The following is a 24,063-nucleotide window of genomic DNA, read 5'->3' on the forward strand; positions in this document are numbered from 1 at the left end:
GAAGAAACCACATCAATCCATTCATCCTCTGGATGTGCCATTTAACACATGCTTAGTCTTGGTTTACTGGCTCAACCAGACTATTACATTTCTGTCAACTCTGACAGCCTTAAATCTGAAATCACATGATCTGGTGTGATTCCAGAAACCACAGATTTGTAAATTAGGATGACTCGATGAAGTAGCAAGCTAAATTTTAGTAAGGTTCTGTGCCTGTCATAAGCACATATGCAAATATTAAATAGGTTTATTCTTCCATCAAAACAGACCTTTCCAATGTTCTGTATCTGTTAGGAGGTGGGTGAAAGCTTTTAAAGGATAAAGCTCCATGAAAGCCTTGTTGTGCCTCTTCCAATGTTCGCTCAATTCTCTTTAAAGTGCTGACTCATGTTGGTGCAGAGGTGCTGGATTGCCCAGTCAGGATCATGGCCATCTGCACACTCATTCAACAATCCAATGTCAGGGTGAGGCCAGGGAGAAGAGTTTAGGTAACTTAATCAAGTGCAGGAATCACAGTCTGAATTCTTTCTTTCCTGAAACTGAGAATGAAAGTGCCCACACTGTTACCCTGGAACAAGATTGGTTAACTGAATACAGATTGAAGATCTACCCTCGCATCAAGCTGGTCTGTATAACTGTGTCCCACACCAGACATTGAGTTTATCCAGTGAGTCATATAGATATGATTTGGAGATGCCAGTGTTGGACTGGGGTGTACAAAGTTAAAAATCACACAACACCAGGTTATAGTCCAACAGGTTTAATTGGAAGCACACTAGCTTTCGGAGTGATGCTCCTTCATCAGGTGATAGTGAGCGTCGCTCCGAAAGCTAGTGCGCTTCCAATTCAACCTATTGGACTATAACCTGGTGTTGTGTGATTTTTAACGTCATATAGATAGGTTTTGTCAGGGAAATAGTGGCACAGTGGTAATGTCACAGGATTGTGGAGGCAGATTCAAATCCCACAATAGCAGATGGTGAGTTTAAATTCAATTAATTAATCTGGAAGTGAGAGATGGTCTTGCAATGGTAACTATAAAACTATCATCGATTGTTGTGAATCCCATTTAGTTCACTAATGTCCTTTAGGAAGGAACCTCCACTATTGCTTACCTTGTCTTGACTGCTTTAGAAACCCATCCAATGCTCTTTGGGGAAGGAAATCTATTGTGCTTACCTGATTTGACCTCCTTGTGATTCTAGATACAAAACAATGTGGTGACACTGAACTGCCTTCTGAAATTACTGAGCTAGCCATTTGGATCAATTAGGGAAGAGCAAGAAATATTGGTCTTTCTTAGTGATGCCCACACCTTGTGAATGTAAGAAGACGGTTCATCCTGGTCTTTTATCACTTTACTTACAGCTTAAAAACAAATTAAATTCCGCACTTTCTTCTGTTTACCACCACCTTTTCCAACTTCTGTATAACTGGGATTTCAGGTGAGCATGGCCATCCTGCACATTGGCTAAAATCAACATGTAGACCTGTCCGTACATCTGTTGTATTAAAACAATCATCACTGACTTTCTTACCTTTTGACTTAACCAATGTTCTACCAGCTTGCTCCCATTCTGTAACCTTTCACATAGATTCCCTACAGTATGGAAACAGGCCACTCGGCCCATACTGACCCACCAAAGAGGATCCCACTCAGACCCCCCCCAACATTTCCCATTCCTAATCTACTGAACCTACACATCCCTGGACACTAAGGGCAATTTAGATTGGCCAATCCATCTAACCTGCACATTTTTGGATTGTGTGAAGAAACCAGAGCACCCAGAAGAAACCCACATAGACACAAGGAGAGTGTGCAAACTTCACCCAAATAGTCACCTGAGGGTGGAATTGAACCTGGGTCACTGTTGCTGTGAGGCAGCAGTGCTAACCACTGAACCATCATGCTGCTTGGCGAAGGGGCAGTGTTTCGAAAGCTTGTGATTACAAATAAACCTGTTGGATTATAATTTGGTGACATGTGACTTCTGATGAATGTATCAAATGGTGAGCAGACTGGAGGGGCTGAATGGCCTACTCCTTTCCTCATTCTTATATTTTTGTCATGGAGTAGACTACAGTGAGACACCTCTCTTGACCCTTTGCAGTCCTTGGGATATAGGGACCTACAGTGCTGTTTGGAAGGGAATTCCAGGATTTTAATCCAATGGCAGTGATGGGGAGGTAATATAATTCCAAGTCAAGGATAATGTGTGGCTTGGAGGAGAATTTACAGGAACCAACAACTTTCAAGGGTGGGGTGGTTGTGAATTTTATTAGACAGACAGGGTTAAAAGCAAGAGGGTTTTTTTCTTACTGAAAGATTGGGCCCATATGTTTTGATTGCAGCCGTGACCTATTTCCTCAAGGTATCTTGAGCAGTCTTTGATTTAAAAAAAGCACCCAACATCATAAACAAAATGATTGTGAGCCTCGGGTGCAGTGGGCGGCGGAGGTATAGCCTCTCCCTCTCAGTCTGGAGGCTAATTTGATTGCAACAAATAAGAGAGAGAGAGAGCAAAGTCTCCAAGGAACCGAAAGATCCTCTGCTTAATGGGACGGGAGCAGTGACCACCCATGCAGTGTGAGTGAAACCTTGTTGTTTGTTCTCTCTGTGTCTCCCTCCCATTTAATAAAATTCTCGCTGCTGCATTAACTGGTAAGTCAGTGACAGGTCACCGGTTTGCTGATATAAATGTAAGTCTATGTTTGTATTATGTAAATATGCTTTGAAGGCGCTGTTGATCAGTTCAGTCGGTTTTCACTGCATGGTTTTTGTCCTCATTCTAGGAAACTCCAGGATCTCCATAATATTTGGTTGCAGACGATTGAATGTATTTGGCAGGTAAGTTGCGTTTTTGGTTAAATAGAGTGTGGTGCTCCTTTATTTAACTTGTATTCTCCCTGGGTGGGACGCTAATAATTGGAGTATTATTATGCCGCAAACCATCCTTTTTCTCTCTCTCTCTCTTCCCTCGCATTATTATTATAAATGTACTGGACTCAAAACGCTGCTTAACTGGGAGATAGTGCGGGTTAATTATTCCGTGTTAGGTTAAAGCTGTCAGTTATTATACACCAGAATGCTCGGTAACCTACGCAAATATTGTCTTGTGAATCCCCCTCAGATGGGGAGCAGCATTTTCGAGTGTGGGACGTAAATTCACCAACTTGTACCTGGTGAGTGTTGAAGTTTTTCTGAGTTATTTGTATGTTTCTTGCCGCACGAGGTCTATTTGTACCATCACCCGCTGCTTTATAGCGCCGTCTTTTGTGACTTTTTAAAACGAGAAATTAATCTTTACCTTATCTTTAAAACATCATAAAAGGTCCCCATTCTCCGGAGAGTCCATACCATCACTGAACAACTTTCCCTAATTTGGAATCGAGTTTGTGGTCACTCATTTGATGCAATGCCCCTCCTGTCCAAAGGCTTGAGTCTTGCTCGAGTTTTTTTTATTTTAAATATATTCTTCATTTCTGCTCTCTTTGGCTTTCCGTCAAGTTGACTTGTTGACATGACCGGGAGGATTAACCGGTTATTTGTCCATACATGGAGACTTCCTGTTTCATCTGACACCTACACGCCCCAAGCAGGGACCATCGAGTAACAACGACTAAGGTCGAGAGCTGTGGGGCATTTCCTGATGTCCCTCTTTCTGGGTGCTGGTAGCATTGTGGCCAGCGTTTAGAACATAGCTAGCTTGACACTGAGCAAGGAGCAGAGCTGGTGGTATCTGTAGTGAGAGTGTGGGTTAAAAACCCATTACAACAGCTGGGGGAATGTTTTAATTCAATTCATAACCCTGGAATTGAAATCAGTTCTTGGCAAAAGGTGACGATTAAGATTTTTAAAAATTACTCATTCAGTTTGTGGGATGTGGTGTCACTGGCTGGGCCAGTGTTTATTGCCCGTCCCTAGTTGCCCTTGAGAAGGTGGTGGTGAGCTGCCTTCTTGATCCACTGCAGTCCACCTGTTGTGGGTTGACCTGCAGTGCCCTTTAAGGAGGGAATTCCAGGATTTTGACTCAGTGGCGATATGATTACAAGTGAGTGGCTTGGAGGGGAACGTGTAGGTGGCAGTGTTCCCATGTATCTGCTGCCCTTGTCCTTCTAGATGGAAATGGTTGTGGGTTTGGAAGGTGCTGCCTAAGGAGCTTGTAGATGATAGTGGCATCAGTGCATACTGAAGATTGATGGTGGAGGGAATGGATGCTTGTGGGTATGGTGCCAATCAAGTAGGTTGCTTTGTCTTGGATGGTGTGTCAAGCTTCTTGTGAACATGACAAGAGTTTCTCATGCTTGCTATGAGTTTTTTAAAGATATTTACACCCAGAAAACCTGCCTTTTGTGGTTAAGCTACCAGCCACATAAAAGATCAGAAGAGGTTTTGGTTCCAAACAACTGGCTTTAAAAACCAGTATGTTTCCCAAAACACAAATATTCAGAGTTCAAAATCACTCCTGATCAGAAGCCAGTGGCTGCCTCTTTACAGGCAAACTTCAGATGTTCTTACCATGTATAGTCTGCATGCCTGACGCAAGACTTCCAAAACAAGCTCTCCAATCTGAGCTTTGTCACAGCAAGCAGTTACCAGGAGGGCAAAGGAAATGCTTCAAGGATATCCTCAAAGTTTCCCTGGAAAGATTACAGCATTGTTGTCCACTCATAGGAATCTCTTGCCCCTTAAGATTGACCAAACTGGAGAGGAATTGTGTGTGAAAGTGGCAAACATTTTGGGCAAATCCATCAGTTCCAGATGGAGTTAAATGCAAGCGACGGAAAGAGCCTCCCACTGGCTTTCTCCAGCAAAATACCGGCTCAAAATGTAGAACATAAAAAAATACAGCGCAGTACAGGCCCTTTGGCCCTCGATGTTGCGCTGATCCAAGCCCACCTAACCTACACTAGGTCCAGAATTAGACTGTTTAGTCACCTCGGGTCCTACAAATTCCAGTCTTGAAGGACAGCCTAAGACAGAGAAGAAGAATGGGATTTCCCAGTCTTGCTACAATTGCCAATGTGATGTACAAGACGGTAAAATTTATAGTTGGGACTCCATAGCTTCAGGACTGAATCCTCACCTTGTTCAATCAAACTTGCTGTGATACCCTTTGTAGTCAAGAGGTTGACCGGAAACTAATGCCAAGGCTTACAATGGAAGGATGAGGTACTGCTGATGGCCTGCACCTCAGATCTGCCCTGAGGATGTTGCTTAGCAGTGCTGCTATTCCAGCTCTCTGCCCCTTTCATCAGACAGCTTTTAAAGAGCAAGGGAAATATTTAGTCATCTCTGTTTATATATAATAGATAGCAGAGGCTAATGGCCCAACTGATCTCAGCTGATGTTGACCACTCATTCTACTGTACTTCACCATCAAATTCATTTTAATAATAATGACAATGAATTCTACTCTTACTGCTGTTTTGGGTAAAGTATTCAGTGTCCTCACCTGCCTTTACATAAATATCTCCTAAACCCTTCCTCTGTTCACCTGGTCATGCTGCATTTATCCTGTCTAGTTACTGGCTTGCCACAAAGTGAAAATAAGGTTAATCCATGATATATTCCATCAACACCCCTGACGGTTTGGAACACTTGTGGATCTTTGCGTCAGAATGAATCAGCACCTTCAGGACAGGAAGGAAAAGAATGAGGGAGGGGTAAATAGATGGGGAGAAGAACTTTTAGAATTCGCTAACTGAACACAAAACTGCAATCAGGGCAACAGAAACTGAGTCTCTTTTTTGTTCTGTACTGTAAGTACAGAAGTCCATTTGGACATAGCCCTGTTCAAATATACTGGAGACTGGCTTGCAGTATTTATGTAATTTAAATGGAGCCAGGAAGGAATGCTCTTTGTGACCGAGAAGGACTATTTTGGGTCAGAAGTCTGACTTTCTGCTGAGATTGTTGTTCAAAAAGTTCATTTTGATTTTTGTTCCGGACGTTTGCTCATGGAATCTTGGAACGCAGGCAAGAATTCTGTTTTACTTTAGAAGGGAGTTTTGATTAAGCAAGATAAAAGCTTTGCCCCAGATCTCTTTGTATGTTTGTTTTCATTCCCATTATTTTTTAATCCTTTTCCTCATTACTAATGACCAAGTTTGGATGGTATTCAGTGAGTCTTTGTACAAGTTCAGGGTTGTAAAGGACAAGTTTAGGACTGAACCCTGATGGTATCCAGTTACAGAGCGAGAAGTAACTTGTCTTTTTGCATTTTCAGGATGTCCCAATGCAGTTCATATCCAATTAAATATTTTTGAAAGTGTTGTCATGTAGAAAACATGGAGCCAATTTTCACATAGCAAAATCTGACAGACATTCCTTATTTTTGTGAAGGAAATGTGTATCAACCAGAAAGAAAGTCTTCTGTTCATCTTTTGAAATTGGCCCCAGAGATCTATGTAGCCAACAAAGGGGCTGACAGTTCCTTTTAATTCTTGATATTTATTTCAAAAAAACCATTTAAAAAAAAAAATACTTTTGAGGCATTTGTGAAAAATAGACAGTAAATAAGCAAGAATCATAAAATCTGACTAGTGAAAATTTGTATAGGTTTGTGAAAAGGAGAAGATTAGCTAATGTGGGCCCATTACAGGGGAGATGGGAGAATTCATAATAGGGAATAAGGAAATGACAGAAAAACGTTTTTTAAAAACTTCAAAAAGATACAGAAAAACCTTTCAGAAATACCGGATAACCAAGGGGCTCAGTGAGAATGAGGAACTGAAATAAAGCAGTATTAAAAGGACTGGAGAGGATAATGGGATGATTGGCCCTGGGCCAGGTGATCTGTATCTAAGTGATGAAAGAGGTCTATGTAAGTGATAGTGATCGGTGATGATCTTCCCAAATTCTATAGGTTCTGGAATGGGTCCTGTCAATTTGGAGGTAGTAAATATAATCTGACAGTTCAAGAAAGGAAGAGGAGACAGAACAGGGATGCCACAAATCTGAAAGGGGAGGGCAAACAGTTAGTGGTTATGGTTCTGATTGCTTCCATTGACACTGATAGAAAGAGGGATGAGGTCATAGAGATGTACAGCACAGAAACAGACCCGTGGATTTAGTGTGATAAAAGTAGGACCTCTAGCTGTAATCAATGGATTACACTTGGTGCCATGTACTCCTTTGTAGAGGAATAAATGGCTATAACAGATGAATGCATGACTAAAGAGTCTGCAAGAGTGAGGAGATTCCTGGATCACTGGATCTTGTTTTGGGAAAGGTGGGACCTGTACATGTTCAAAGGGTTGCACCTGAGCTGCAAAGGTATTGGGGAACAAAGCAAGAATTGATGGCAATCATTTTAGTGCAAGAGTCCTGAGGGTAAGGCAGACCAGTCGAGGGTGCTGATTAATACACGGATATGCTATCATTTCCATCCACATGGTTGAGAGAGGGGCAGAACTGATAACTCAATGTGCCAAAGTGTAGAATCTTCAGGAAGGGCAAAGAGATGTGTCGCAACATTGAAGATTGTATTATTACAAATACAAGAGGATGGTATCTTAGACGATTCCTCACTTAAGGCCATATGGGTAGAATTTAAAAATAAAACATGAGACAGTCACATTGTTGAGGGTGTACTACATACTCCCAAACAGTCAGGGTGAGCAAGAAGGGCAGGCAGATGTCAAAAGTGTAAACATGGCAGGGTAATTATTGTAGGGGATTTTAATTTCCCTAAAGTGTGAAAGGCCACCATGTGGATAATCCCAAAAGGAATGGGTAGGGGGCAGTACTGGATCTAACTTTAGAGAATGAAGCTGGGCAAGTGGTAGAAACAAAGAGTGTGATGCTGGAAAAGTACAGCTCGTCAGGCAGCATCCGAGGAGCAGGAGAGTCGATGTTCCGAGCACGAGCCCCCCAGCAGGAATGAAAGCGGAAGATGAGGTGTTCTTCCTCCAGGGGTTGGGTGGTTCAAGTCTGGTGATGGAGGAGGCCTAGGATTTGCATGTCCTTGGCAGAGTGGGAGGGGAGAGTTGAAGTGTATGGCTACAGGGCGGTGGGGTTGTTTAGTGCATGTGTTCCAGAGATGTTCTCTGATACGTTCCGCAAGTTGGTGTCCTGTCTCCCCAGTGTCAAGGAGACCACATCGAAAACAATGGACACAGTAGATGATGTGTGTAGAAGGACAGGTAAATCTTTGTTGGATGTGGAAGGATCCTGTGGGATGTCCTTGGACAGAGGTGAGGCGGGGAGATGTGAGCACACGTTTTGCACTTCTGGCAGGGGAAGGTGCCAAGTGTGGAGCGTGGGCTGGTCGGAGCATGGACCTTACAAGGGAGTTGTGGAGGGAATGGTCTCCGTGGAACGCAGATAGGGGAGGAAATGTATATCCCTGGTGGTGGGGTCTGTCTGTAGGTGGCGGAAATGGTGGAGGATGATGCATTATATCTGGAGGTTCGTGGGGTGGAAGGTAAGGACCAGGGGTTTCTGTACTTGTTGCGATTGGAGGGGTGGGGTTCAGGGATAGAAGTGCAGGAAGTGGATGAGAAGGGCATCATTGACCATATGGGAGGGGAAATTGCAGTCCTGGAAGAAGGAGTTTATCTGGGTGGAATTGGTCCTCCTGGGAGCAGATCCGATATGGTGGAAATATCCTGGGTCTCTTCCACCACCAAACTCTCAGAACCCAATGCCTGGAGGAAGAATGCCTTGGGACACTCCAACCACGTGGGATCAATGTCAATTTTTTTCACCAGTTCCCTGATCTCTTCTCCCCTCTCCCACCTTATCCCAAAACCAACCTTCCAACTCAACGCTGTCCTACCTGTCTATCTTCCTTCCCACCTATCTGCTCCACCATCTTCTCCAACCTATCACCATCACCTCCCCCTTCCCCCACCCTCGCTTTCATCTATGTATTGCATTCTCAGTTACCTTCCCCCCGCCCCCCATATTTTTGATGAAGAGCTCATGTTTGAAACGTTGACTCTCCTGCTCCTTGGATGCTGCCTGACCAGCTGTGCTTATCCAGTGCCACACCTTTTTGCCTCTGATCTCCAGCATCTGCAGTCCTCACTTTCCCCAAGTGGTAGAAATCTCAGTAGGGGAGCATTTTGATGATAGTGACCATAACTCAGTAAGGTTTAAGATAGCCATGGAAAAGGGGCAAAGATGAACCAGAAATAATGATTCTTAATTGCAGGGAAAGGTCAGTTGTTTACAAAGATATCTGATCAGTCAGGATCTAACCAAATTATAATGGGAGCAGGTATTTGTAGAAAATCTATACCCACGCAGTGATAGTACATTTAAAAGGAAATAATGGGTGCAGGACCAATGTTCCTGTAACAATGAAGAGTGGGACCAAAAAGTCCAGGAAAACAAAGGGAGATGCATGTGAAAGCAGTGGGAGGTAAAATAAAGGAAAATCCAAAGGCATTTTATTAGTCAATTTATTGGATAAGCAACGAAAAAGTAGTGTCTGTTAAGGATCAAAATGGTGTCTATCTGCAGCCAGAATATGTAGGTGAAGTTTTCAATAAGTACTTTGCATTTGTATTCCCTATAGCAAAGGATGATATAATTATAGAAACCAGGCCGGACTGTGATATGCTCGAACAAATTACAATTCAGAGGGAGGAGGTTTTAGCGGGCTTAAAACAGGATAAATCCACAAGCCAAGATAAGATGTGATCCACGCTGTTGTGGGAGAGGGTCCCTGACATTAGTTTTCAAATCCTGTCAGGCCAGAGGGTAGGTATCTGAGGACTGGAGTAGAAAGGAATAAACATTTCCTTCATACAGATGAGTAGCTAGGAGGCATACATTTAAGGTATAGGGCAGGAGGTTTAGTGGAGATTTAGGGAAGAACTGTTTCATGCAGGGGTGGTATGTATCTGGAACTCACTGCCTGGAAGGATGCTAGAGGTGATAACCGTTACAACATTTAAGAAGTATGTGGATAACCTGAAGTATCGTTGCATACAAGGCTATGGACGAAGTGCTGAAAATGGGGCTAGAGTAGATGGGTGCTTGCTGACCAGCATAGACACAATGGGCAGAAGAGCCTCTCTCCATGCTGTAAAACTGAGTCTGAGTCTATGTTCTATGTAGTTATGAAGCCAAGCAGTATGTTGGCCTTCATTGCAAGAGATTTTGAGTTACAGGATTAAAGAGTTTTTTTTTAAAGATTAGATTACTTACAGTATGGAAACAGGCCCTTTGGTCCAACATGTCCAAACCAACTCTATGAATGAGTAACCCACCCCACCCAATCGCCTGCCCCATATTTACCCCTGACTGTGGCCAATTCACCTAACCTGCATATCTTTGGATGGTGGGAGGAAACCGGAGCACACGGAGGACACTCACGCAGACGCAGGGAGAATGTGCAAACTCCATACAGACAGATACCGAGGTGGGAATCAAACTCGGGTCCCTGGCGCTATGAGGCAGCAGTGCTAACCACTGAGCCACCATGCCACCTTGCTGCAATTGTGTAAAGTCCTGATGAATTTGCACCTTGAGTAATGTAAACTATTTTGGTCTCCATATCAAAAGTAGAATATGCTTACCATAGAGAAACTGCAGTGAAGATTCAGCAGATTTATTCCTGGCATAGAGGGATTGTCTTCTGAGGAAACAGGCTGGGTACTCTCTAGGGTTTATTGTGATTTCAATGAGACACAAATTCTTACAACGCTCTGAAGTTTGTTTTCTTTGGCTGGGATGTGTAGAACCCAGGGAAACAACCTCCGAGTGAGGGGCCAGACATTTAGGAATTTGGAGTGAGTCTTTGGGATTGTCTACCCTAGAGGGCTGTGGAGGATCCATCATTAAATGTGTTCAAGGTGGAAATTGATTGAATTCTAGATATATTTATCTTTCGCAGGATGAGGGTGTCACTGGCTAGGCCAGCATTTATTGCCCATCCCTAAATGCCCAGAGGGTAGTTAAGAGTCAACCACATTGCTGTGGGTCTAGAGTCACATGTAGGCCAACCAGGGGGAGGATGACAGTTTCTGTCTCTAACATTGGTGTTGTGTCATCGTTAGACTCTCAATTCCAAATTTTGTATTGAATTCAATTCAAGTACATCGTCTGATTATAGTGGGATTCAAGCCCAGGACCTCAGAACTTTGCCTCGGCCTCTGGATTAACAGTCGAGCAATAATTCCACTAGGCCATTGCACCCTTTCTAGATGTTGGACAGCTCTACGGATTGGGGATTGCCATTTTCCAACACTATCAACATTATCTAATTGAATGATGGAGTAGGTTTGAGGGGGCTGGTAGGACTGGGCCAATTTCCTAAGGTTCTATGATTGAAATGTCTTTCCAGCCTTAACTGGCACCCTGCAACTTGGCAAAGATAATGTGTCACTAATTTCGACTGCACTTTTATACATTAGATCATCAATCCATGCCGGGAACACATTCAATGCATCAAGAGACATTGTATGTTGATCTTTTAATTTTATTTTAGTTAATCCTTCAATCCAACACACTATGCACTTCATGACCTCAAAGTGGCAATTCACCCAGGGAATACTTTTCTCTCTCTCGGACGATTTCTTTCTCTATTAAAGAACATTTCCAGGATTAATGAAGTAATGTGTATCCTTGTTTATTTATGCAGCCCAGCAGCTGCCCCAGAGATTGACTGTACAAGGCAATAAATGTTAAGTGCAGTTGGGATGGTTTTTTTCCATCGATAATTTGACATTGAACATTAGGCAACCGGCCACTGTTCTTGTATTTGGTAGAAGCTGGAGGGTCATTTGGCCTTCCAATGAATGGTGATAAATTATTTATCAATAGACTCTGTCGTGCTGACCAGAAGAAGCTTTGCTGGGACCTGCTCGAGGATAAATTTGTTTGTGGAATCATTCCTCCATTACTTACCTGACTGAGCTGCTGAAATGGTCATATGCTCATTTTTAATTTTCTTTTTGAACTTTCAATAATTATAATCTCCAAAAACTGTTAGAGATTGAATCATGTATTTATTCTCTCACCTTGAGACCCAATTTTAACATTTAGCAATGTCAGAAAAAAATTACTCATCCAGTGTAATTGCACCTGAAAATGATGCAAATGTACAGTCACCTTAATCTGATCAAACCATAGTGCTGCTTCTCTCATTAGAGAAACGATTGGTGTTTCACCGAAGAGTCACCACACCTCAGGTGAGGGATGGTGTGTCGAGAAGAATAGTCCTTCAGGGTAACTTCAGCAGAGCAGGATTTGAACTCTCACTATTGGCATCACTTTGCGATGCAAACCAGCCATCCAACCAGTCTTAGCAACTGTCCAATCGCGCCAACAGCATGCTGCAGAGTAGGAGTAGGTTATAGAGCCTTTGAATTTGCTCCACTGTTCAACAAAATGGTGGCTGATCTGTTAGGAAGCTCAACTGTATGTTCTTGATGGCCCCACATTAAGCCTTGACTCCTTTGTCTGCCAAAAATCTTGGGGTCTTAAGTAAACTCAGTGATCCAGACCCCAGTGCTTTGAGGTAGAGAAACGCACAGTCTAACAACCCTCCGAGAGAAAAATATTCTCCTCATCTCCCCCAATTTCAAGTGGGAGATCTCTTTGTATGTTTAAATTGTACCTCCTACTTCTAGTCTCCCCCACAAGAGGTGTATGGGTCCTGTCAGCACCTTTCTTATGTTTCAATAAGGGATCACCTTTCATTTTTCTAAATTCCAGTGAAGGCTCAATTTGTTCAACCTTTCATCTCAAAATAACCACTTCATCCCAGGGTCGAGTCAACTGAAATTTGTCTGAATTGCTTCTCACAGGTTTTGCTTTTGTTTTTCAAAATCTGGAGACTAAAACTATATACACAATACTCTCTGGGTAGTCTCATCAAGGCTCTGTGCAGCAGCAGTAATGCTTTGCCACTGTTATATTCTATTCCCCTTGCAATAAATGGCAACATTTGACTTGCTGTAACTACATTCTAACCTTATGAGAATCTCCTACTAGGACATATAGATACTTCCATGTCCCTGAACTTTTTCCAATTTCTCTCAACCTAACAGAGTAGTGAAGAAGGTGTTTGGCATGCTTTCCTTTATTGGTCAGTGCATTGAGTATAGGAGTTGGGAGGTTGTGTTGCAGCTGTACAAGATGGTGGTTAGGCCACTTTTGGAATATTGCATGCAATTCTGGTCTCCTTCGTATTGGAAGAAAGTTGTGAAACTTGAAAGGGTTCAGAAAAGAATTTATAAAGATGTTGCCAGGCTTGGAGGATTTGAGCTATAGGGAGAGGTTGAATAGGCTAGGGCTGTTTTCCCTGGAACATCAAAGGCTGAGGGGTGACCTCATAGAGGTTTATAAAATCATGAGGGGCATGAATAGGATAAATAGACAAAGACTTTTCCCTGGGGTGGGGGAGTACAAAACTAGAGGGCATAGGTTTAGGGTGAGAGGGGAAAGATATAAAAGGAACGTAAGGGGCAACTGTTTCACACAGAAGGTGGTATGTGTATGGAATGAGCTGCCAGAGGAAGTGGTGGAGGCTGGTACAATTGCAACATTTAAAAGGTATCTGGATGGGTATGTAAACAGGAAGGGTTTGGAGGAATATGGGCCAAGTGCAAGCAAATGGGCCTAGATTAGGTTCAGATATCTGGTCGGCATGGACTAGTTGGACTGAAGGGTCTGTTTCTGTGCTGTACACCTCTATGCCTCTAGTTACTTTTCAATTCTTCTTGCCAAAGTGGATAAGGTCACATTTTCCTAAATTTTTAACCCACTCATTTAACCTATCTCCTTTGTAGACTCTACTCCTTTTGACAATTTACTTTCCTACCTATCTTGGTTTCATTGCCAAATTTGACTGCCAATTTTTTTTAACTCAAGATGGGATTATAATGGGCAGACATTCTTCCACCTCTGCATTGTTTGCCACAACCAAGTAATAAGGGGCTGCATTTTACAGCACCTAGGCAGTGAGGGAGGGCACACACGTCGGGTGCCCATCCCACCACCTTTCTATCCATCTCTGGCCTATTTACCAAAGCGTGGGTATTTGGAGTGGTTGTGGGTGGAGTGCCAACTTGGCCAGCCACCCTGAGTCCTATTGAAGCCCAGAAGTGCCTACTTAACTGGGAATCATGGACCTCAATCCACTTCCACTGCCATAACATACTGCACAGGCCAGAGTGTGAAGACTGCCTGTCTGTTTGTTGAAAGGCCTTCTTTGCAAAGGGTGGGATGTGTAAGAGGCCGGAACTTGGAGATGTGCCTGGATACCAGGTGGTTACAGAGATAGGGAGAGGAGAGGCCCCAGAAGGATTTGAAATCTAAGATGAGCCTTGTAGGCCATGGAATGTGTTTGGAGTCTTTATGTTGCGGCGGCTAAGCCTATTGAAACACTGCAAGTCATGAAATGTAACTCAGTGCAGAGAGCTCTCTTTTACACTGGGATCATTTTATGGATTTCAACAAAATGCCTTTGGGCCTGAACCTTTGTTCATCGATGAAATCAAATCACCCAAAGAGCTGTCTTCTGTGGAACTTATCTTGTGATCTGTTTACTGTGCACCATTCACTCTTTGTACTGGTTAGGGTTTTTTCATTGGAGAAAGTAATCCAAGCTGGTGTTATTTAGGGCTGTAAGCAGATGTTGGAGAAAGACTGGTACCCCCACTCTGCATTCTAAAGTGAAAATCAGCTCCCTGACTGTGCCGTCTCATCTTCTGTTTTCTTGGTTGAATTCTTGACTGTGGGGAAAGACCTTTTTACTGTTTCGCCTCTTTCCACCACCCCAACCGCCCCGCCCCCCACCCGCACAGATATTTGCTAGAAATGGGGAAAATGAGGGTTAATGTAATAAGGTTGGAAGACACAAGAGTGTCATTGAATTGAATTTGACGCCACCACGTAAGGAAGTAATGGGATGATGACAAAGAGCTAAGTTTAAACAGTCATACAGCACAGAAATAGATCCTTTGGTCCAACTCATCTGTGCCAACCAGATGTCCCAAACTGACCTAGTCTCATTTGCCTACATTTGACCCATATCCTTCTAAACCTTTCCGATTCGTTACCTGTCCAAATACATTTTTAAAATGTTGTGATTGTACCTGCCCCCATTACTACTTCTGGCAGTGCATCCCATACGCGCACCACCCTCTGTGTGAAAGATTTGTCCCTCAGGTCCTATTTAAATTTTTCCCCTTTCCTCTTAAACCTATGCCCTCTAGTTTTGGACTTCTCTCTACCCTGAGGAAAAAAGACCTTGGATATTCATCTTATCCATGCCACTTATGACTTTATAATTTTGAGGTGCCAGTGTTGGACTGGGATGTATAAAGTTAAAAATCACTCAACACCAGGTCATAGTCCAATAGGTTTAATTGGAAGCACTAGCTTTTGGAGCGCTGCTCCTTCAGGTGGTTGAAGGAGCAGTGCTCTGAAAGCTAGTGCTTCTAAACAAACCTGTTGAACTATAACCTGGTGTTGAGTGATTTTTAACTATGATTTTATAAATCTCTATAAGGTCACCCCTCAGCCTCCAAAGTCATCAAGCTCTGCAGTCCTGTAACATCCTTGTACACTTTTTTTATGCACCCTTTCTAGTTTAACAACAACCCTCCTAAAGCAGGCCAAACAGAATTGTACGCAGTTTTCTAAAAGTGGCCTCACCAATGTCTTGTAAAGCTGCAAATGATGTCTCAAATCCTGTACTCACTGCTCTGACCAATAAGGCAAACACCTTCTTCACCCTGTCTACCTGTGACGCAACTTTCAAGGAACTGTGCACCTGCATCCCTACGTCCCTCTGTTCAGCAACACTTCCTAGGACCTCACTATTAAGTGTATGAGGCCTGCCCTGATTTACCTGAACAAAATGCAATACCTCGCATTTATCTAAATTTAAACTCCCATAGGTGCATCTTGAAGGAAAGAGAAGGTTCAAAACGTTTAGGGAAATAATTCCCAGGATTTAGTATATTAGCAGTTCAAGGCACAGCCACCAATGGTTACCTAATTAAAATTTGGAATGCCCAGGAACCAGAATTAGATACCTCAGAAGGCTGAGGAGCTGGAAGAGATGACAAAGATAGGGAGCATCAAGGCCATGGATCAGTTTTTTAAAAATTCTCATTCTTGTTAACAAAATGAGGTGTTGCGTATCTTAACAAGGAGCCAAGGTAGGTCAGTGAGTAGAGGGATAATGGGTGAGTGAGACTTGGTGCGAGTTAGGACGTGCAAAATAGGAGTTTTTGGGGATAACCTCAAAATGATAGAATGTGAGTGTAGTTAGGAGCGTCTCGGAAAAGGCGAATCTAGTGGTGACAATGTTCCGGATGAAGGTTCCAGCAGCAGATGAAGTTCAGTGGTGGCAGATTCTGATGTTTTTGAGATGGAAATATGGGCTCATGGTATTGAAGTAGACACTCATCGTTCACTAGGATGATGAAAGCAGAAACTAGTTTGAAAAAGAAATGGGATGGGCACCTGAAGGAAGTAGATTTTCTTAGCACCTTTGAAGAGGTTGATTCAATTACCCACCCCGGAATAGGTGGGATTTGTATTCAGTCCCAGAGATATGGGCACTACCTTTGTAGCACAAGACCTCCAGCTATGGAGATCCCCATATTGGGAGGGTATTCCACTAATTAGATTGCCCTCCAGGGAAATTACATATGCTAGGCTGAGTGATCTCCATCTGTCAAGATAAGATACCATGGTAGTACTGAGTTAGAGTTGGGTTCCATCAGCATAATTGTGAAAACTAATTGTTTACAATTGTGTTATTATAGGGAAATAGAAGGGAGTAATGGTGAGGAAGCAGGAAGTGGTGCTCCACACCTGTGATTCTGTGGCAGTTCAGAAAAAATAGAACTGGTCAACAGTGGTCCTACTAAGCGAGATGACCATGGAGAGCCATAAGGGGATGATGGAAGTCATCTATTGTGTCAAAGGCTCGAGTCAGGCTGCAAAGTACAAGCAGAAATAATTAATTTTTGGCACATTGAGGGGTGTTTTAGTACTGTGGCAGAGACAGGGACCTGATTTGAGGGTTTACAAACCTGGAGTTCCAGACCCAGAAAAAAAAATAATTAATCTGGGAGGTCTAATCATATTCAGGAACTTTGGAGAGGAGAAGGTAAGGGATGGGAAGTGTTTTGTAAGGGCAAAGCAATTGTTGGACGGGAAGAAGACAATGCAGATTCAACAAAAGGGCATGGAATCCCTGAGAGGAGGGAAACCATTTACAAAACTCCATTGTCTGGTTGAGGGCCCATAGGCATTGCAGTGTTCCAGTGTAACTCCTGTGACTCAATCCTGTTAGTGTTTCAAATACCGTATTCCCATCTAACATCGTTTGTACATAATGTAGCAGAGACAAAAGGGCATGGAATCCCTGAGAGGAGAGAAACCATTTACAAAACTCCATTGTCTGGTTGAGGGCCCATAGGCGTTGCAGTGTTCCAGTGTAACTCCTGTGACTCAATCCTGTTAGTGTTTCAAATACCGTATTCCCATCTAACATCGTTTGTACATAATGTAGCAGAGACAGGAATGTTGCTGCCAGTCATTTACTTAAGGATTTCTGCCCCCCCCCCCATTGAAACAATTATTTTTGCTCCACATTACACCACTTTCTGAAAGACTGGACAGATGGACAACTAAATCATGCTACATTTCAGTTTGCCTACAGGGAAAGACAGTCAAATAAACAAACAAATTGACTTGTTCTGTATTTCACAACTTCTGTTTAAAAGTTGGAATACCTCAAGATTCCACACTGATCCCCAGCAGTTTGATGTTTGGAGGGGTGTAGTTTCTGTGAATTTGTCACATCTATTGCTGATTCTAGAGTCCTGTCAGCCACTGACAACATACTCAACATCACGACATTGTGCAAATGCATCCCGATTTTTAAAGTGAGAAAATCAAATAAGTTGATGACTCCCTGGCCATCTCTCACTAATGGCTGACCTCCAGGCTTGAATTCAGACATTCAGTGCTGATGGGGCAACTGGACGGAAGAAGGCAAAACACCACTCTCAATTCTGTCCTTGCCCAACTTCACAAACCTGCTTCAAGGGTATTGAGGAACATTGGTGAAAGCTGCTGATTTTCTCCTGTTCAGCTCCAGCTATGCTGAAAGTTATCTTGGACCAGCTCAGTTAGCACAATCCAATGACTGAACCCAAGATCTTTCTGATCTGTGTGGCTGAGATACACGTACTGTTAACCAGAGGAGAGCTCTCTTGTGTTTTAATAACCTGAAGTCAGCTGATTAATGTGGTTTCATAATGGGTGGAAAGGCTGTAATGATATTTAAAGAGCTAAAGAAACATTTACAGGAAAAAAACTTGAGACTGTGGAGTCATATGTCATCTCGGAAGAGTCTTGGTCAGTGTGTGGAACTGAGAAACCTGGATGATCCAGGAATGGGTTCCAAGTCTTTAAAGACAAAAAATAAAACAAACCTTGCATTTCCTTCATTGCTTTTCTTGCCATATTGCTGAAAGCAGGATCAGGTGCCAAGCTGCCCCTTGTACTAGCAGAGTCTTAGACTCTAGTCCAATTTTAACCCAGTGTGTAAGCAGCCCTTTATCTGGAACTTCAACTGAGTATCCACTTGATGAGGCCAGACTTCATGTCACTGGTCTTACATTCTCTTAGAGTCATAGAGAGGTACAGCATGGAAGCAGACTCTTCTGTCCAACTCGTCCATTCTAACATAATGTAGTCCCACTTGCCAGCATCTGGCACATATCCCTCCAAACCCTTCCTATTCATATATCCATCCAGATGCCTTTTAAATGTTGTAATTGTACCAGCCTCCACCACTTCCTCTGGCAGCTCATTCCATACACGCACCACCCTCCACATGAAAAAATTGCCCCTTAGGTCCCTTTTATATCTTCCCCTCTCACCCTAAACTATGCCCTCTAGTTCTGCCCTTCCCCCACCCCAGGGAAAAGACATTGTCTACTTATCCTATCCATGCCCCTTATGATTTGATAAACCTCTGAGGTCACCCCTCCGCCTTCAACGCTCCAAGGAAAACAGCCTTAGCCTGTTCAGCCTCTCCCTACAGCTCAAATCCTCCAACCCTGGCAACATCCTTGTAAATTCTTTCTGAACCCTTTCAAACTTCATGATATCCTTCTGATAGGAAGGAGACCAGCATTGCATACAATATTCCAAAAGTAGCCTAACCAATGTCCTGTATAACTGTAAAATGGCATCCTAATGCGTATACTCAATGCTCCTGACCAATAAAGGAAATCATATCATCTTGAGTGTAGAAGATTTTCAGTGATTGGTTCTGGACTCCAGCTAAGAGGTTGCAGTCTAAGAGACTATGTAGGATGGAGAAGAGAAGATATTTCTTCACCCTGAGTGCTGAGCCTGTGAAATTCTCTACTGTAGGAAAGCAGTTGAGACCAAAACATTGAAAGTTTTAAATGAGTTAGATACAGTTCTAAGACATCAAATAGTGTTTGGGGAGAAAAAAGGAACAGGGCATGAGTTGGATGACTAGCCATGATCATATTGAATGACGGAGCAGGCTCAAAGGACTGAATGGTCTACTGTTGTTTCTGTTTTCAATGTTTCGACTAAAGAAGTTATTGGGTAAATGCAGAGACCGTATTTAGCCTGATGTAGGTGGTCCAGAACAAGAGCCTTCGACCTAAAGCTAGCTGATGTCAGAAAACATTTCTTACTACTCAAGGAAACAAAAACCTGGAACACTCGCCCTCAGGAAGCTGTTGAGACTGAGTGTCAATTGAAAATTTCAAAACTGATTGAAAGATTAAGGTGCCGAGGCAAATTTTGTTTGTTTTTTTTTCATGTAGTGTGGGCATTGCTAGCTAGGCAGACCTTTGTTTTTCATTTGAAGGTGGTGATGGTCTTGAACCAATTCAGTTGTTGGTGTGTAGAAACAGAATTCCAGGATTTTGGCCCAGGTAGATGGAGTTAAGATACCGTTAAGCAATGCACTAATTGAACATTGAGATGGGTATTTTTTTAAAACTTCATTCATGGAGCATGGGCAATGCTGGCCAGGCCAGATTTTATTGCTGTTCTTGGTACACATGAATGCTAGGGCATTGCAGAAGGCTGTTACAAGTCAAACAATCCTTGTGGGTCCGGGTCACACATAGGTCAGACTGGTTAAGGACAGCAAGTTTTCTTCCCAAAGGACATTAATGAATGTCTTCAGCCCAAAGGTTTACAATGGCTTCATTAGACTCTTAATTCCAGATTTTTGGAATACTGTGTTCAGTTCCAGTCTCCCTGTTATAGGAAAGATGTTAATCTTGACAGGGTTCAGAAAAGATTGACCAGGATGTTGCTGGGGTTGGAGGGTTTGAGCTACAGGGAGAGGCTGAATAGGCTGGGCTGTTTTCCCTGGAGCATCAGAGGCTGAAGTGTGACCTTTATCGAGGTTTATAAAATCATGAGGGGCATGGATAGGGTGATTAGCGAAGATCTTTTCCCCAGGGTCGGGGAGAGTCCAAAACTAGAGGGCAAAGGTGTCAGATGAGAGGGGAAAAATTTAAAAGAGACCTAAGGGGAAACGTTTTCATGCAGAGGGTGGTAGGTGTATGGAATGAGCTGCCAGAGGAAGTGGTGGAGGCTGGTACAATTACAACATTTAAAAGGCATCTGGATGGGTATATGAATAGGAAGGCTTTGGGGGGGATATGGGCCAAATGCTGACAAATGGGACTAGATTAATTCAGGATATCTGGTTAGCATGGGCGATTTGGACCAAAGGGCCTCTTTCTGTGCTGTACAACTCCATGACTCCATTGGATTCAAATTCCACCATCTGCTGTGGAAAGATTCAAACCCACAGCCATGGAACATTACCTGGGTCTCAGGATTACTAATCCAGCGATTAATACCAGTAGATCACAGACCCCCACCCCCCACCCACACCTCCTGGAGGAGCTGAACGTCTTACTCCTGACATGATGAAATCAGCTGAGTGGAAATGGGAAGAGAGAAACCAATGAAGGTTATGGCCTTGTCGTTTCCGGTCTTGATAATTATCTGGTGTCCTATTGTGTTAGAATAAATATTTTTGAACATAAAAGATCCCACAGCACAAGTCAAAGTAAGTAAAGCAGGAAAAGTCTGCGTAGAGTCCTGGTTAACAGTTACATTTCAACATGAAAGAAAACAAAACAATTACAACAGGTTTGGGTTGGACCAAAGGTGAGTCACACCTGGCTCAGAGATTTGTCATAACATATCCAAACAGGCTGATCTTTAAGCATATAATTATAAGATAAAGTGAGGGGGAAGAATAAAATTGAGGGAAACATAAAATCTGTTATGCAAAAAAAATTATTTGCTTAAAACCAATTAAATGTAATCTGGACTCCATTATAAGTCTCATTAAGTAAATCTGCTTGTTACATTATCAGCAAGGAAGTAGACTGAAGTGCAGTCTGGTTTTGTTTCCCATGTCAGTATGTCTCCGTGTTCTCAAAGATGAATCTCTCTCCATAGAGTGGAGCGCATTAAAAAATGAGTCTATAGCTCAGCGTATTGACCAAATGCTCAGACTGATATCTCATTAATTGAATTGGGAGCTCTAAGTGCTTTCTCTTTTCTTCCTGCGACTCCAGCACCATCAATAACAACATTTACAGTCTCTGCAGAATCCGTTTGTTTAGGGACTCTCAATCCCCTTTTATGTAGTGTTAACTTGCATCTGTCTACACAAAAGACTTACTACGACAGTAAAAAGATTTGCATTTATATGACGCCCATCACAACTCTGACCATTTTGAAGTGCTGTACAGCCATTTGAAATAAGCTATTGTTGTAACATAGGAAACTTGGAAGCCGATTTTGTGTACAGCAAGCGCGCTGTCGTACAGCAATATGATAATGAACACGTAATCTTTTTTGTGATTTCATTTAACTGTTAGCCAAGACTCCATGAAGAATTTTCCTGCTTTTCTTTGACTTGTGTTATGGGATCTGTTATGTCCACAGATGGTACCTTGGTTGAACATCTTATCCGATAAACATTGTGTTGAAGTTGATCATTTTTAAACGTGGAAGAATTGAGTGGCAAACTAGTAAAGGATTAAGCAATTCCCATTGTGTAATCCAAGCAGAGTAGAAACACTATGACAAGTGCTTCCCAAACAATATTTTTCTCTGTGATTCTCTTGGTGGTGATGAGTTGAAAAATTACAACATTAAATTGTCAGATGATCATTAAAGACCCAATTGCTCACTAAAGCCCATGAGAGAAGGCAACCTGCCAAGTGACTCCTTCCACACCAAGTATTTAATTCTCAATTTCCTGTATTAAACACAATTGATCAGGAATAAGTGTCACCAGTGACTCCAGCTCCTTTAAGAACAAGTTTTTAAAGGAAGATTAGAAACCAATTTCCCACAAGGCTTGAAGGGCTCCTGCATCTATCTCTCCTGCTAAGTGATAACTCTTTCTCACACATCTGCCACCTAAAATTTCTATCTGCCTCCCATTTTTTTTCTATTCTATTGGTGCAATGGTTGGTTTTTCTTTCTGATCATTCTGCTCGTGCTCCCACCTTGCTTGTGTTTAAAATTGAGACTTGTTGCTTCTCACACTTGCCACTATCTCCTACGTCATAGGAGCAGGAGTAGGCCATTCAGCCCTTCAAACCTGCTACGTCATTCAATATGATCATGGCTGATCTTCCAACTCAGTGCTCTGTACTTAGTATCTCCCCATCATCTCTTATCCCTTTTACCTTGAAGAACTCTATCTGTCTTCTTGAAAACATTCAGTGTTTTAGCCTCCAACCACTTTCTGTGGCAGGAAATTCTACAGGCTCACCACTCTGGGTGATGAAATTTCTCCTTATCTCAGTCCTAAATGGTCTGTGTCTGTGGACTGTGTGACCCCTGGTTCTGGATGCTAACAGTTCTCGAACTGTTTCTTGCCTGAGCTCTTTAAGTCTTGATTGTTGGAGAAATAGCTTCTCCCAGAACAGTGTAGAAGTTCATGAGACCCAAACTTGCATAACCTAACAGATACGTTTTGATTTACCTGGCCATTGCTCCTGCACAGTGGCTCATGGGTTAGCACTGCTGCCTGACAGTGCCAGGGTTATGGGTTCAATTCCAGCCTTGGGTGACTGTCTGTCTATCGGTCTGTCTGTGTGGAGTTAGCACATTCTCTCCATGTCTGTTTGTGTCCACTCTGGGTGCTCTGGTTTCCTCCCACAGTCCCAAAGATATGTAGATTAGGTGGATTGGCTATGATAATTTTTCATGGTGTGCAGGCTAGGTAGGTTGGCCATGGGAAATGCAAAGTTACAGGGATAGGGTGAGGGGGTGGGGGGTTGTCCTGGGTGGGATGCTCGGGCTGAATGGCCTGCTTCCACACTGTAGGGATTCTATGATTCTGCTTTTAATGTCAGCCTTGGGAATAGTGTGATGAATCAGAGAATTCAGAAGGTCGATAGATGTGGCAGCTTGCCCAGTATTTATAGAAGGAACTTATAATAAATCAATGTTCAAATGCATGACTCTCAGACTAAATGCTGTTTTGGAGACAAACTTGCCGATCAGCCTCCCTTCAATTTTCTCCTTGTTTTTATTGATACAGGTTTTTCATTTGAATTCTACGTGCAGCCCCCGTGCCCAATCTCCTGAGCAGTCCTGAAAATGTTGCCTCAGGATGAGAGAACAGATCAACCACGGGCTGACAAGAATCCTACTTCGACCATGACACTGTGCAGTAAATGTGAGCAGTCTCTGTGTTGCATTAAGTACAAACTGAGACAAGGACCAGTGAGAGGCAAAACTCTGGGAATATCTTGATGTCTTAAAGAGAGGTAGTATAAACACCAATATTAGAAATTATAAAATAACAGAAATTCACAGAACACAAGGAAACCTTTGGGCCCAGCTTGTCTCACCAGCTTAATCTTACATTCCAACTCCTGGTCGGTAACCTTGTAGGTTGTGTATTTCCAAGAATCTTTTTAGATATTGAGAATTTTAGCTTCTAACAACTTTCTCTTTCTCTCTCTCTCTCTCTCTCTCTCTCTCTCTCTCTCTCTCTCTCTCTCTCTCTTTCTCTCTCTCTCTCTTTCTCTCTC

At 42.7% G+C, this 24,063-nt stretch overlaps 1 long non-coding RNA gene across 4 annotated transcripts in view; it reads left to right on the forward strand.

The window, feature by feature from the left end:
- Nucleotides 1-2,441: 2,441 nt before the first annotated feature.
- Nucleotides 2,442-24,063, forward strand: part of LOC122565419 — a 35,844-nt gene continuing 14,222 nt past the window's right edge. For 2 of the 4 annotated variants that reach the window (XR_006316167.1, XR_006316169.1), the window contains exons 1-3: nucleotides 2,442-2,662; nucleotides 2,794-2,848; nucleotides 23,568-23,705. This is a non-coding gene — a long non-coding RNA (uncharacterized LOC122565419). Of the gene's footprint in view, nucleotides 2,663-2,793; nucleotides 2,849-23,567; nucleotides 23,993-24,063 lie in introns of those variants that run through there. The other 2 variants (XR_006316168.1, XR_006316166.1) reach the window with 2 other exon arrangements.

This window comes from Chiloscyllium plagiosum, chromosome 31 (genome assembly GCF_004010195.1).
Source record: "Chiloscyllium plagiosum isolate BGI_BamShark_2017 chromosome 31, ASM401019v2, whole genome shotgun sequence".
Lineage (NCBI taxonomy): Eukaryota > Metazoa > Chordata > Chondrichthyes > Orectolobiformes > Hemiscylliidae > Chiloscyllium > Chiloscyllium plagiosum.